Source organism: Oryctolagus cuniculus, chromosome 11, assembly GCF_051225735.1.
Source record: "Oryctolagus cuniculus isolate XC-2025 breed Fujian yellow rabbit chromosome 11, ASM5122573v1, whole genome shotgun sequence".
Lineage (NCBI taxonomy): Eukaryota > Metazoa > Chordata > Mammalia > Lagomorpha > Leporidae > Oryctolagus > Oryctolagus cuniculus.
Genome location: NC_142877.1, coordinates 22,207,337 through 22,220,730, shown reverse-complemented (window position 1 = coordinate 22,220,730; position 13,394 = coordinate 22,207,337). Strand labels below are relative to the sequence as shown.

The 13,394-nt window shown below is 59.1% G+C and overlaps 1 protein-coding gene and 1 long non-coding RNA gene across 8 annotated transcripts in view; one reads left to right on the top strand and one right to left on the bottom strand.

Annotated features, from left to right (window-relative positions):
* The first annotated feature begins 608 nt into the window (after positions 1-608).
* The window catches only part of EPB41L1 (erythrocyte membrane protein band 4.1 like 1), a 127,101-nt gene continuing 114,315 nt past the window's right edge, over positions 609-13,394 (top strand). For 2 of the 7 annotated variants that reach the window (XM_051845068.3, XM_051845072.3), the window contains exon 1: positions 1,078-1,232. The gene's annotated coding sequence lies outside the window, so the exon portion shown is untranslated. Of the gene's footprint in view, positions 775-1,077; positions 1,233-13,394 lie in introns of those variants that run through there. The other 5 variants (XM_089308036.1, XM_089308034.1, XM_089308035.1 and 2 more) reach the window with 5 other exon arrangements.
* Positions 4,325-8,527, bottom strand: LOC149123371 (uncharacterized). The gene is made up of 3 exons (XR_016215876.1): positions 7,685-8,527; positions 5,840-6,019; positions 4,325-5,748 (listed from the first exon to the last, which is right to left on the bottom strand). It is a non-coding gene; the product is annotated as an uncharacterized LOC149123371 (long non-coding RNA).

Sequence of the window (13,394 nt, the reverse complement as noted above, 5' to 3'; positions counted from 1 at the left end):
AGCTGCAAAATGGGGGGAGGCCCGCTGCCGCTTAAGACGCGGTCAGGGCCAAATGAGACAAAGCAGTGGAAGCTCCTGCAGGTAGCAGGCCTCTGCACGCGTCCTGACTTCGCAGGAAAACCTCACAAGTTCCCGAACACTGCTTCTTGCTCGGGCTTCTGGGCTTTAGTTCTAACAAAGGAGGCCCGGGTTCCCAGCCCAGGGCGCTTCTGGAGGGTCTGGCCCTGCCCCAGGAGCCCCAGGGCAGGAAATCCGTCGATTTCTTCATCTCTGGTGTGGGGACACAGACGCTATCCTGGGCTCCTTCAACTTAGGCCAGTTCTTCCCTCGCCGGAGCCTCAGTCTACTTAAAGCAGAACCCGAAGGAACGCCGGTAGGTGTCGTGGACTCCACCGTGGAGGTGCCCGGGCCTGTGGAAGGTGGGCGTCAGGGTCCCCGCAGCCCCCGGCGCCATGCGCGGCGAGCTCCGGCCGCAGGAACAATGGCAGGGTGGCGTGGAGGCGGGTGGGCGTAGGCCAGGTCCCGGCCCGGGGCAGACGAGGCGGGCGAGCCGGGCTCCGGACCGCGGGGTTAGTCCGGGCCACCGGGCCGAGAGCCGAGGCGTGTGAGCCAGAGAAAGCCGAGGTCGGCGCTGGCAGGGACCCGGGAGGAGGCGGGGGCGGGGCCCGAGCCCACCCGGCTGGGACTGAGAGGGCCACGAGGCCCCGGCGGGGGTCTCCTGCTCCGCCTCGCCCCGCCGCTGGCGCCGGGCCTCTGAGCTCCGCCGCGGCTCAGGTAGGCGCCGGGCCCACGTGCGGAGGCGGGCGGCGGACCCCGGCGGCGGGCGGGCTCGCTGGGCGCAACCCCCTCCTCTGCTCCCCTCCCCGGGGCCGGCGCGGCTCCTCCCGACGCGCGGCCCGGGCCTGGGCTCCGGCTCTGGCGTGACTCCGGCCGCCGCCGACTGGCCGCGGCGCTCGCTAGTCCGCCGGCGACTGCTGCCTGGGCTGCCGGGATCGCCGCCGCCGCCGCCTCCTCCGGGGCAGCCGGCCGGGGCGGGGCGGAGGGGGAGAGGGGGCGTGGGGGCGGGCGGGGAGGGGGCTGAGCGCCGTGGGAGGGAGGGAAGGAGCGAGCGAGTGAGCCAGCGAGCGGGGCATTTCTGCGCAGCTCCAGTGCGCCTCGGAGCCCGCCGGGGCGGCCGCCGGACGCGGAGACCGAGGGACATCAGCGTCCGGAAGCCGAGCTGCGGCCGCCAGGTGAGCCCGCCCGGCACCGGGCGCTGGCCCCGGGGCCGCCTCCACGTCCGAGCTCGCGTGTGTGTTGGGGGGGGGGGTGATCGCCGGGCGCTGCGGGCGCTGTCCCCGACTCGCGAGCACTGACAGCCGGCAGGCGGGCTCCGGGGGGCGGGCGCCAGGGTCCGGAGCCTCCGGCTCGGTTCGAGCGCTTCGGAGCTGGCGCGGGAACGTGCGTCGGGGCCCAGGGTTCCGGGCGTGTGGGTGTGAGCGCGCTTGTGCTCGGGATCGGTGCAAGGGGATGCTCGGGGCGCGCGCGCGCGTGTGCGCCGAGTGTGCGCCCCGCGGGTGGCCTGAGCACCTCTGGTGAGGGCGTGTGTGCTTGCGGGTGTCCTCCGCGAGTGTGTCTGTGAGAGGGTGTGTCCCAGTGTGTAGCCGAGAGTGTGTGCGTGCGACCGAGGGTGTGCCCGTGGCTTCGCTTGCGGCTGGAGCCAGGGGTGGGAGGTGTGAGTGTGTGTCGCCGTGTGCGCGCCAGTGTGGTTCCCGTGTGTGCGCGTGTGAGCGCGGGTGTGCACCCGCGTAGCCCCCGTGTGCGTGTGCGCGGCTTTGTCTCCGCACTGTCGGGAGGAAGGGGTGGGGGCGGCGGCCCGGGAGCTGCCGTCGCCGGGAGTCCGGCACCTGGCCCGGGCGGTGGGTGGCGGCGGCGGCGGGGGCGGCCCAGCCGGGCAGAGACTCCCTGCTGGCAGGTGGGCGGCCACACCCCGCGGGCCGGAGGGAGCTGGGCCCGACCGTGGAGCCCGCGCTCGGAGCCGAGCAGGAGCGGAAGGCGTGTCCTGCCTGAATCCTGGGTGCGCGCGTGAGGGGGTGGGCAAATGGGTGTGGAGGGAGGGGTCCTGGGGGTGGGGGTGGCGGCGACAGCGGTCTCCAAGCGGTGACCCAGCCCAGTTCAGAGAGCCATTTCCTGTCGTGGCTCGGGCACTGTCGCCTAGGGCCAGACCCAGCTTAGCCTGGTCAGCCACTATCCCCCCTGCACCCCTGCCCGGGAGAGCCACCTCACAGGTGTCTTGAAAGGATTGGGAGGAAGAATCACTCTCTTAAAGGGCCCGTGTCCCACGCCCCGGAATCCCCCCTCCGGAGACCCCTATACTTTGAGAGGCACCCTGGGGCGTGTCTGCACCCTTCCCCATGCCCTGGAGGGCGGTGCCTTTCTGATCCTTACTCTGGGTGCCTAGGTGTGTTTTATCGTGAACAGTGTACCGTGTATCTCTTTTTGTAAGTTCTGCTGTATTTGTTTGCATGCGTAGCTGTTTGTGTATTAGTGAGTCTGTGCATGTGGGTGTGTAAAAGAAGTGGCATTTCGCTGCCAACTGGAACAGACAGAAGAATTCTGCCCAGGGCCACTCTATTTTAGAGAACTGGGTGAAAAGGACGTTTGGGGTAAATGTAGCCCCTGACTCTCTGGGTTTCAGAGTTTGGTGTGAGTGCAGGCAGGCTGGAGACCGGCAGGGATACAAGGACAGAGAAACACGAATGGGAGCACCGCTGGAGAAGGACATCTAAGTGTGCAAATTCTTCCTGCAGTTCCAGTTCTCCCCCGGCGGGGCTTGGCGTGCCGGGCTAAAGCGCACAAGATCTGGAGAGTGAAGGGAGGGACTGGGGGTGCAAGCAGGAAGGAAGGTGCTGGGTGATAGGACTGGGGGCCAAGAGCAGATCTCTGCAGCTCTTCACGTGTTTTCCTGCCAAGTGCAGCAGAGCTGGGAAGGCGGAGCTTGCTGTCTCCTGCCCCAAAGCCCAGATCCCAGGCTGTGGAAAGCTTCGGCCTGGAGTTCAGGAGCCCTGGAGTCTGCTCTCCCTTTGACTTTGGACAAACCAGGTGTATTTGTATGTGTGTGTGTGTGTGTGTGTGTTTAACCTGTTCACTCAACACATTGTTACTTAGCTTCTCTTATGTAAAATAGGCCAACTCCCTAAGCCTCAGTTTCCCTGACTAGGCAGCTAGTGGACTGGATCTGGGGGCTTTGAGGTCCCCTCCCCCCTTGCTCCGAGTACTAGAGTTTGTCTCACTGTTACCTAGATCCACCCTGCTAGCCCCCAAGGAGGCTGGCCATAGACTCCCCTCACCACGCCTTACTCTGGCAGTTCTCACAGTGTGGTTGCCTGACTACCAGCAGCAGGGTCACCTGGGAGTGTGTTGGAAATGCAAATTCTGAGGCCTCACACTGGCCCTGTGGAATCAAGAACTCTGGGGGCAGGGCCATCAGCCTGTGTTTGAGCCAACACAGGTGATTCCAGTGTGCTGCAGCTGTCAGGAGAGGTGCAGCCATGGAGCTGGAACCTCCCTTGCTTTGAAGCCAGGAGAGCTGCCGGGTGCAGACCTGTACTGAGGTAGCCCTGAAGCCCCAGCTGGTAGGCAGGAGCCCTTTCCAGACCCAGGTCGTCCTTATGACCTTGGGCAACTCAACTCGGTCCTCCTGACTCAACACCATCGTGACCCTTTGACAGTGTCTGCCCTGGGGCAGATTCTAGCCAGGGCTCTGCGCAGTTTCCCCAGGCCTGCCCAGCTCCCTGGAGACCAGCCTCCTTGGTCTTTCATTTCACTGTGGGTTCTTTCCGCCCTGGGACTTTGCACACACTCTTCCTTCTGCTAGCACACTCTTCCCCCACTTCTTATCCTGATTACTTCCCACTCTTCAGATTTCAGCTCAGCGGTCACTTCGTAGGAGGGGCCTGGCCAGATCCTTCTGCCACGTGAGTTTCCCTAGCATGCATTCTTAGAGTTCTGTCGTCACAAAGGGCTCAGGAGAGGTTGTGGTTCCATGTGAACCTGTTAGCTCGACTGTACACGCCAGGCAGGAACTTACTTATTAACCTTCCTAGTGTCCCACACAGTGCCTGACTTCCTGACAGTGTTTGACAAGTTTGTCTCTTTAGGAGACACAGCCTAGTTTATGTGGGAATGAGAAGAGCAAGAGCTTTGAATGAGGACTTGAAAGCTCTGGGTTCGTGCCTTGCTGTGTGACTATGGACAAATCTCTGTCCATTTTTTCTTTTCTTTTTCTTTCTTTCTTTTTTTTTTCTTTTTTTTTTTTTTTTTTTGCATGCTTCCTCTTCTGTAAAACGCAGGGATTGGGCCAGAGGGTGGACCTAAGGCGCTAGTCCCAAGACCCCCAGTGAAACCTCTGGGCGTCTGAAGTGCAGAGCTTCCACCTTTGCGCTTGCAGGGAGCACTGCGTGGCCCCTGGCGGATCTGAACTGCCAGCATCACTGCTCTGGTGCTCTGGGGCGTCGTTAGGCAGAGTAGCGGCCACCTGGACACGGCACTGCAGTGCGGCCACAGTCGCCGTCCCAGTGGAGGAGAGCACCTGTGACTCACAGGCAGGCAGTGCGTAGGGCGTGAGTGCCCTGCACAAAGGTCTGGTCCCCAGACTCCGGACAGGAAGCGCTGGGTGGTGTGACTCCATCGCACTACCTGGTCCAACATTCAGAACTTAGAGACTGTTTGCCACCGCGTTTTTCCATGTAGTATTTTCAGACTGTGGTTGATGACAGGTGACTGAACCTGGGAAAAGTGCAGCTTCAGCTAAGGGAGTATTACTGTGTGGTCACTAGCTCTGGCTCTGGGGTCATTGAACCCTTGTCATGTACTACTTGAGTAGACTTGGGCAAGGGTTCCATCTCTTCATTTCCTTACCTGTACAAGGTCATTAATAGTGTCTTGTCTCATAGAATTATTTTGAGAATTAAATGAGGCAACATATATGGAATTTTTAGCACAGTGTGAGCACATAGTAGTAAGTGTTCAGCAAATGTTAGCTATTATTATTATTATTGCTATTCCGTAATAGTTAATTCAACATTCTTGAATGCCTTTGTGTTGGGCTCTTGGCCTACAGAAAGGAAATGAATACAACAGTGTTTCCAGGCTGGGGCCGGGGGCAGACATGCAATATCACTGGGACAATAGACAAGGTGGCAGGGTGGGGCTGTTATGGAGGAGGCTTCATAGAGGAGAGAGATGAGGTTTGGACTGGATTTGATCTTCCAGGCAGCTGGAACAGCGTGTGCCAAGGCACCATGGCTTGTTAGGCGAACCACAAATAGTTTCATGTCGGAGGAGCAGAAGTTGGGGCAGGGTGGGGATAGGTGGGACGCGTGGCTGGAGGTGGGGCTGAGTGGAAGGCTGGGCCCACATCTGCACAGGCGCAAGTGCTCGACTGAGTTTCACAGGTGTGTGTGTGGGGGGTGGGCAGCTGGAGACGAGGATGAAGCCAAGCCAAGATAGATCAGATTTGCATTTCAGAAACACAGCTCTCCAGGCAGTGGTAGAAGGTGGCCTGGGGCAAGGGGAGGACCGTGGGCCAGGAAACTGGACACTCGATGGGAGACCCAGGGGGCAGACAGAGGTCCCAGACCGGAAGAAGCCCATTTGATGGACTTCAGACCAGTTTGACCAGGAAGGCGAAGGGGAGGTGAGATGACTTCTCATGACTGCCAGATGGGTAGGAATCTGAGCTCCGGAGTTTGCATCCCAGGCCTGTCACTAGAAGGACACACGGTGTATTAGTATCCCAGGGCTACTGTGAAGAATTCCACAGCCCAGGGAGCTTAGAACCACGGAAATGTGTTCTCACCATTCTGGAGGCTACAAGTCCGAAATGAAGGTGTCAGCAAAGCTGGTTGCTCCTTCTAGGGGCTCAGTGGGGGCAGTCTGTCCTAGCTTCTGTGGCTGCCAGCAGTCCGTGGTCTGCAGCTTCGTCCGCCTTTGTCATCACACGGCTTTCTCTGTGTGTGTCTCTGAGCCATCTTCTTTTCTAATAAGGACCAGTCCTTTTGGGTTTAGAACCTGCCCTAATCCAGCATGTCCCCATTTTCACTTAATTAATTCCATCCACTAAGCTCCTGTTTCCAAATAAGCTCCCATTCTGAGGGTCTGGGTAGACATGAATTTTGGGAGAGGACCTCTCAACCCAGATCAGATAGAACATGGGAAGGCGTGCAGGCCCTGGGCACCCACAGCCCAGGTCTAAATCCAGATACTGCAGCTGAGCAGCCGGGAGCCTTAGGGCGGATCAGTTACTTGGTCTCGGCCTCAGTTTCCTCCTCTGTGAAAGGGGGACGATTGCACCTACCAGGCAGTGTTGGTGAGACCGGCTGAACATGCCTAGTGGAGTGGCGCACAGTAGGCCCGCAGTGGTTCCTCCTTTCTCTGCAGCTCCCCTCTCCTGCTCTTAATGGCTGGGACAAGTCACCCATCCTGGCTTCACTTTCCTCATCTGCCAAATGTGAGTGATCACTGGCCAGTCCTCCAGCCCCGCCCAGCTCACCAGATCCGGAATCCCGGGAGATCATGAGAAAGCTCCTGCCGTGGCTTTTAATTATACCCGTCACTGTCTTTTTTTTTTTTTTTTTTTTTTTGACAGGCAGAGTAGACAGTAAGAGAGAGAGACAGAGAGAAAGGTCTTCCTTTTGCCATTGGTTCACCCTCCAATGGCCGCCACGGCTGGCGCACTGCACTGATCCAATGACAGGAGCCAGGTGCCTCTCCTGGTCTCCCATGGGGTGCAGGGCCCAAGCACTTGGGCCATCCTCCACTGCACTCCCTGGCCACAGCAGAGAGCTGGCCTGGAAGAGGGGCAACTGGGACAGAATCCGGCGCCCCGACTGGGACTAGAACCCGGTGTGCCGGCGCCGCAAGGCGGAGGATTAGCCTAGTGAGCCGCGGCGCCGGCCCCCGTCACTGTCTTAATGACCCTTGGTCATTGTCACATCCACTGAGTTCTCAGCAGAGCCCAGCCCAGCCCGCTGCTCTCCTGAAACCCCTTTGTGCTCAGGGCCACCGCACGACGTGCAGCCACTGTGAGCTGGAGGACCTCAGAGGCGGTCATTGTTGGTGCCTTGGTTAGCTTGAGGAGGGAAACTGATGCGCAGAGAGAAGTGACACCCTGAAGTCCCCAGAGCTGGTCCGTGGCCATCGGGATGAATGCCTTGTTTGTGGCTCTCAACGCTGCATTTCCCATGGTTGCAACTTTAGAAGAAGCAGGAGCATGGGACAAGTAGAGGCCTGGAGGGGGTCCAGCACAGACCCAGCCGCAAGGAGTCTGCCACTCCAGGATGAGCATCCCTACAAGAGGGTCCCTGGTCCTGAGCGGGCGGGCCCTCGGCGCCCCTGCAAGCTGGATGGGCAGGGGGTTTTGTTATCAGCCTGGCTGCGCCAGCTCTGCCTGTATCAGTGGGAGCCGGGGCCTGGAGGTAACCCAAGGCTTCCGTGTCCCTGCGGACAGCCTGGGCGGTGCTTCTCAGGCAGGCTGTGTCCCTCTACACCGTGCCTTGGCCTGCAGAGGGAATTGGACTCATCCTGGCCTGGCAGTTTCTGCCAAGTCGTTCCCCACCCCACCCCGAGCTGGGGGAGCCAGGCCACTCTGGGCCCCTTGGCTCGCCTCTTTTCCTCCCCCTCCCCCTCTCTCCCCTCGCCTCACCTGCTCTCCAGATAAAGTCCCCAGGCCCCGCCACAGGTGGCTGGCTGGGGGTTGCTTGGGGCCAGCTAAGATTAGAAAGCACAGGGTCTTCCTCGTAAGAGGCTCACCCTGGTGCTTACGTTTATTGGCTTGCCCTGTGCCAGGCCCTACGCTAAGCGCTTTCCGGACCTTCTGTTTTCAATCCTCCCAGCTACTCAGCGAGGCAGAGATTACAATCCCCATTTTATTGACGGAGGCTGCATGGCTTGCTCAGCCGAGGTCTAACTAGCCCTCAGCCAGCAAGCGGCATGGCTGACATTTAAATCTAGATCTGTCCAAACCCCAGGGGTGCTCTTGCTTCCTTCCCAGGCCGCTCCTCGAGGGGACTGTGAGAACATTCAGCAGTCACCCAGCTGCAGAGGATGGAGTCTCGGCTCTAATCAGGGTCCACCACGCAGGACTCCTGCCTCCCAGGCCTCCCTCTACCACCGCTCAGGGCCTGGCCTTCCGGCAGCCTCAGCCCCTGGACCAGCCAAGGCCCTGGGCCCATCTGGTTGCAGGCAGCTGCCTACCCGTGGGAGGGACACTGCGTCAGGGGGAGGTGACCGGGCAGGTCTGGAGGTCCCTGGCCCTTCCCATAGCGATTGTTCTGTCGCTGGCCACCTTAGTTTCTTATGGATTGCTTGGAGCCCTTTGGATAAGGAAGCTTACTGTCTTCAAAGGGCGCGAGTCTTGTCTGCGTGGCGGGCTTGGAGATCCCTGTCAGACTCCGTGATGCGCAGGACTTGGGGGGAAGTGGGGAGGGAGGCAGAGGCTGAAGCCAGGTACAGAGACAGATCGTGCTAGAAAAGGACAAGAAGCAAGCCAGAGCTCACCCAGGACCAGAGGGAGGCAGCCTGCCCTGGCGCGGGGCCAGATGGGAAACCTCTTCTCACCTCCAGTGCAGCCCAGGCAGACCCCAGACTCCCTCCCAGGCGGGGCTACAGGTGTCACAGTCACTTCAGGGTCTGGGCAGCTGTGGTCACTTGCCAAGTCTGCACCCAGCATCGTCTGCCCGAGCAAGTGGCTCAGCCAGAAGGGACATCGATGAGAGAGCAGTGGCTTTAAAACTTCTCTCTACAGAGCCCTCCCTTCCAAGGCAAGGAAGCAGAAGGTCATTATGTGAAGCAGTTGGAGGGGTGCAGCTCAGCACCCCATCCTCCTTCCTCCTAGGGCTCCCTAAGGCTAGCTTCTCAGATTCCGTACCTGCTAAGAGTAGCCAAAGGGGAGCTTGCTGAAACAGTCTTCCAGAACTCACTCCAGAGGTTCCAGTTCAGCTGCTCCAGGGAAGGGACCCCGGGCCAGCTCTGCGTCCAGGTGATTGGGGCACAGCTGGTTCTCATCAGATTGCCCTTGGAGATCCTTGGTTTCAGATGTCTGTGAACTTCGGAAGTGCATGCGTGTGCACTGAGCCTGGGGAAGGAGCTATGGGCACCACCAGTCACAGTGCACGGGCACGTAGACCCGCTGGCTTCATGGGTGTTCTGTTGAGTTGGAGCCCAGCATCTGGGGAAGGGTCCCTGGGAGCTAGCGGCAGAGCCAGGCTGGAAGACTGCTTCCTCACGCCTCAGGGTGCGCCTGGCTTTGCCGGGACGGTGCGCGGGGCGGTGGACCCTTCCGCTCCTCTGCCTGGGCCTATTTGCCCAAGAGCACGGTGAGGGTTGGACAGGGTAACTATGAGGGTCCAATGCAGCGCTCCTGCAGCCACTTTGTGCACCCCTGTCCTTGCTGCCTCGGGGCCTTGCCTGCCGCTGGGGGTCTGCTCTGTTTAGCATCTCCTTGGCTTCTGGTCTCTCCTGTGCCCAGACACTTGAGCCCCCATCTCCCTTTCCACGTCCCAGGTTCCTGGGACCTGCCCCGCATTCCCTGTGCCTTTGTCCCCCCCACCTCACTCTGCTCCTATCTGCCAGGAAGGCCACCCCCTCCCAGTCACTGTCAGAGCTCAGATGAGGCCTCGTGACCGTTCCCCCTACCTCTCCTCCTCCCTACCACGAGATTGGTCTTTTCTTCCTCAGCCTTCCCTCTGTGCCTTATCTGTTCCCCCCTGGGGACAGGCTCTGCTTGGTCCCATGTTATCGGGAAGGCACTTGTCTCCCTTGCTAGGTTGTGAGCATGGGATGTCTCCTGTCGCATTCTTTTCTGCCCTGCGCCTAGCACAGGGATGTGTACAGAGTAGGGACTTAACAGAGGCTTACTAAGTTTTGTTTGCAGAATCTGCCTTCAGCCCTGGACTGGGCTGGTTTCTCTGGAGCCCCTGTGGCCAATGTCAGTGACAGGCCAGGACTTCTCACATATCCTCTCCTTTACTTGTGGATTGGAGGGAAGCCAAGTAGGGCAGTGGCTAAGACCTTAATCCCAGTCTCGACTGCCATTTCCTGGCTGTGTGACCTGGGGGAAGTCACTTCCCCTCTCTGTGCCTCAGTGTCCTCATTCAGCTTAAAACAAAGGGACAGGGCTGACAAGTCTATGGAGGAATGAACTGAAATGCTCTGTGTAAAATGGTCGTTGCTTACTTTGTAGTTAATGGTCTTTACCATTGTTATTTCAGTAAGCATCCACTACTGTCTGTGTGTTGTGCTCGTTGGCTAGGATAGAGAGCCTGAAACAAGTTGTATAGGCGTTCCTTGGTCTCCAAGGCCTTAAGGCCAAGTAGGAGCAGTAAGGAGTCAGCACCCTGGCAGAAGTATGGCTGAGGCAGAGATCCCTGCCATGGGGGAGGCGACATTCCACTGGGAGGGAGGAGGCAGAAGGGCAGGGAGGCAGGTATTCCCCAGGGAGAAGGGGAGGCCGGCCGAGTGGAGATTGGCAGAAAGGATGCAGCAAAGAACAGCTCCAGGGTCTCTGCAGGGAGGGGGCCTGGGGGCAGCACCCTGGCTGGAGCGGGGTGGGGGGGCAGCTTTGTTTTGCCCAGAATAATTCTGGGGAGCCATGGCTCGTGATGCTGCTGCCGAGAGCGAGCGAGCGAAGGGTGGAAGGCTGGGGCAGGGGAGTGAGGGCTTATGGCAGAGGCCGTGGAGAGCCAGTGAGGGTTCCCTGCTTTGTCCTTACCTGCCCAGGCTGGAGCTGAGAACAGGTGAGGGTGGGCTGCTGACCGGGGGCCTCTGCAGGGCTGCCTGGGTCAGCACTTGAACCCTGGTCTGGCCTGAAGCTAAAGCACAAAATGATCCCAGAAATGTCAGACTCTAAATCGGAGCCAGCCAGAAGAAGTGATTTCTTAACATTGCCCCCCTCCGCCTCCCCAGCACAGAAGCACAGCCCGGGAGGGGCCTCCACCGAACCCCTGGGTGGGCTGTGGACCCAAGCCTGTTAGGAGCTGGGAGAAGGGAGGGCGCCAGGGATCCCAAGAAGGAAGTAAATGACAAGCCATCGTCAAGTAGGGAGCAGTCTGTTACCAGGTGTACGTGTGATCCCAGGTGAGTGGGACGTGAGTGGGCTGGAACCATCGTCATTCCAGGCTTTCCTTCCGGAAAAGGAGAAAGGACCACATAGGTGGGAGCCAAGGGAATATGGGGATGTGGGGGAAGTCAGGGGGTGGGCTGAGAAGAGGAGGCTGTTGCTAAGTAGCAAGCGGCATGATGGTGTTAGCCGAGGGCACCCCGGGGGCTGGCAGGTTAAGCTGCTGCCTGGGACGCTGGCCTCCCTTATGGGTGCTTGTTCAAGTCCCAGCTGCTCTACTTACGATCCAGCTCCCTGCTAATGCACCTGGGAAAGCAGCAGGAGATGGCCCAAGTGCTTGGGCCCCTGCACTCACATGGGAGACCCAGAGGAAGCTCCTGGCTCCCCCAGCCCCAGCTGTTACAACCATTTGGGAAGTGAACCAGTGGATGGAAGATCTTTCTGTCCCTCTCTTTCTGTAACTCTACCTTTCAAATAAATAAATCTTAAAACAGGGCACCCTAGCATCTGTGTGCCTGTGTGCCGGAGCAGTGTGACCTCTGTGACCAGGGGAGAAACCGGGGCTCTCAAAGCTGTGGCTAGGAAGAGCAGGTCCAGGGCGGGGGGCCCTCACAGCCCTGTCCCTGGCACATGCAGGGGGGCTGTTGTTCTGGTCCTTGTAGGTCGCAGGGTCAAAGGGGTCAATGAGGCGCCGGGGGCTGGGCAAGCATCTTTGGCCTCCCCTCGCGTCTCTCCCATCAGTCTACCTATCTAACTGGCCTGCTTTGTTTTAGTTCACCCTCACCGCTTGCTTGTTGATTAAACATATTTCTTGAGCGCATAACGTATGCCATGGCCCTTTAGCAGAGAGGGCTGGCCCACATGGCAGAGAGGGACCAGAATGAGGAGAAATTGGGGGGGGGGGGTCACCTGCTACCTCTTTCTCTCTTCCTGCCGACTCCTCCCTTTTCCGAGCCCCCCTGCCTCCAGATGGGACTTTCTGCTGGAACTACCTCCTGCTGCACTGGAAGCCAGTCGGAGTTAATTGTTAAACCTAATAGCTGGCAAGAGTTTCACCCTGCTGGGCTGGCTGTGCTCCTCACGAGAGGGCGGAGCCACCCGGGGTTTCAAGGCTTGGGCTGCCACCTTTCCCCAGCTCTGGAATCTGTCCCCAGGGCCCTCTCCTCCCTTCCTCCCCAGGGGGCGGGCTGCCACTGGAACTCCCCCACCCCACCCCGCCTCTAGCTGGGGTGGCCCTAGCAGGTGAGTACTGGCTCTGGGCCTGGTCCCAGGGCCCTGGGTGAGTCCTTGCAGCGGAGAGCTTGGCCCCAGAACGGGCGGCAGGGAGGGGAGGCAGGCCCAAGCCCTGTGCACAGGCCCTCCTCTCCGTGCAGTGCTCTCCTTCCCCGTTTGGGCGATTTTCTACCACCAGACAGGGGGAGGAAAGTTCCTTGTGGATAGTGGCAGAAGCTTAGTTCCTCCTCTGGACAGGCACCTGCCAAGCCTCAGGTACAGAGCTCAGGCCCCTGAGAAAGCTGGGTGACCTTGGGCAGGTGGCCTGCCTCGCTGAGCCACAGTGTCACCCTCTGAACCATGGGTGCTCTTACCCCTTTGTCATCCAAGACGGGTAGTAATAGGGATTGTCGAGTGAGTAAATGAGTAGATACGCTTCTCGTTCAGATTCAGCTCGACCTTGGAGGCTTAGCTCTGGGTTAGGGCACGGGAGTCTGCCAGCCCACTCGCTCCAGAGCTTGGCTGCAGGCTGCAGCTGCCCCATACAGTCGCTACCAGCACTTGAACTGTGGCTGGTGTGACCAAGGAGCTCAGGTTTCCATTTTATTTAGCATTTGATTTGATTTTGAATTAAATAATTAGATATTTATTTTATTTGAAAGGGCAGGGAGACAGGCACTCAGATAGGGAGAGAGCACCCATGGGTTCATTCCCCAAATGCCTGCAACAGCTGGGGCTGGACCAAGCTGAAGCCAGGAGCCAGGAACTCAGTCAGGTCTCCCATATGGGTGATAGGGACCCCACGACATGAGCCATCACCTGCTTCCTCCCAGGGTACACATTCACAGGAAGCTGAACAGGGCTGCACCTTGAACCTAGGCACTTTGATGGGAGTCCCAAATATGTCCTATACCTGCCCCTAATTTTAAAATTTCAATAGACCACCCCATCCATTTGGAGACAAACCTATCTGTACAAGAGTACTCCAAAAATTCATGGAAAAATGGAATGTGCATTGTGACACATCTGGTTAAGCCATCATTTGGGATGCCTACATCTTGTAGCAGTGCTTGGTTCAAACCTC